Genomic DNA, 1,592 nt, shown 5'->3' with positions numbered 1-1,592 from the left:
AGGACCGGAGAATGTGGGAGCCAAGGGCAGGGAACGAGAAGGGGGTGCAGCTATTGCTTGTACCAGCAGGAGCAGCAACAGCGGACCGATGTGCTCAGAGTGGTGCTGCGGCGCCACCATGTGGCCGACCGACACACCTGCGGAGCGCAAAGGCGCTTGAGCGCATCCTCCCAGGTAGAGGGATGTAGGAGGGCTCCGCTTCGGGACTCTGGGCGAGAGAGAGCTAAAGGAAAGGACCCGGGCGAGCAGGTCCGCTCCTTGAGCTGGGGGAGGGGGCAGTTGTCAAGGACGCAGGACCTCCTGCGCGTGCCCTGTCTAGCCTAAGATTCTCCCACAGGCTAGTTCGATTCCCAAGAAACAAGCCCCAGTTCCTAGAGACGGGCAGCGGCGACACGCACGTCTTTGCATGTCTTGCAGAGGAATAAGGCACTGGCTCCATAGCTCAGTGGTTAGAGCACTGGTCTTGTAAACCAGGGGTCGCGAGTTCGATCCTCGCTGGGGCCTTAGGTGCACCTTTTATTGAATGTTTCTGTCTGCATGTGCCTCCCTTTGCGTCCCCAGCGCAATCTCTTCCTTGGCTCTCACCATTGCGATTTTGTGGTTTTCTAGTTTGTTTGTTTCTCCCCATACCTCACCTCTTCCATTCTGCATTCCCGCCTACCTTGAGCAGAAAAGTGGAGAACAGAAAGGGATTAAAAGAGAAGGGAAGCAGAACCAAGGGGTTTCCAGAGTGGAAAAGGACATTAGAATGTAGATTGCTGTGACATAGACCCTGAGATGTTGAAACCTTCAACCAATCAATCAGCAGAGGGTATAGACAAGGTGATCTCTAGTGTCCTTTAAATGGAAGAAACTAGGCAGTGCTAGCTGGACCCAGCTTCAAGAAGAACTGAGTTCAAATCTATCAGTTGAGCTAAATTTTTCTGAGGTTGCTCAAAGCATTTAACTTTTAAATAGAGAGGGAGGCACTTGCGTTCAGGGGTTGTGAAGATCAAATAAGATGAGTGAAAGTAATACATGAATGTCAGCAGTGTGGTGGCAGCGATTCAGTGGGTTCCTGACAATTCTTAAGATTCAGTCAAGTATTTATAGGACAAGCATTGTGCTAGGCACTGGGAATTCACATTTAAAAAAATGAAACAAATCTTATCAGCAAGGAGCCTATCCCCCAAAAGGGGAGAAAGGGGCATATAAAAATATATGCAGAATAAGTAGAAAGTTGGTGAAAAAAAGCATACACTAAGTAAAATACAAGAGAGGAAAGTTAACAATGATAATTGTTGTTATTCAGCCATGTCTGACTCTTCTTGAGCCAGCGGGCCAACTATCCATAGGGTTTTCTTGGCAGAGATATTGGAGAGATTTGCCATTTCGTTCTCTAGAGGATTGAAGCAAACAGAAGTTGACTTGCCCAGGGTCACATAGCTAGTATAAATCTGAGGTCACATTTGAAGTCAGGTAATGATAAATTTAAATAGTGGCTTCAAGTTTGCTAAGCACTTCACATAACCATCACAATGACCTTGTAAGAGATATTATTATTCCTATTTCATAGATGCGGAAACTAAAGCCAAGAAAGTTTTAGTGATTTG

At 46.8% G+C, this 1,592-nt stretch overlaps 1 non-coding gene across 1 annotated transcript; it reads left to right on the top strand.

The window, feature by feature from the left end:
- Positions 1-431: 431 nt before the first annotated feature.
- On the top strand, positions 432-504 carry TRNAT-UGU. Its single transcript has one exon. It is a non-coding gene; the product is annotated as a tRNA-Thr (tRNA).
- Positions 505-1,592: the final 1,088 nt, after the last annotated feature.

The sequence above is a fragment of the Gracilinanus agilis genome, chromosome 2 (genome assembly GCF_016433145.1).
Source record: "Gracilinanus agilis isolate LMUSP501 chromosome 2, AgileGrace, whole genome shotgun sequence".
In the NCBI taxonomy this organism is placed as follows: Eukaryota; Metazoa; Chordata; class Mammalia; order Didelphimorphia; family Didelphidae; genus Gracilinanus; species Gracilinanus agilis.
Note: the sequence above shows the minus strand (reverse complement) of the source record. Positions and strands in the feature narration are given on the sequence as shown.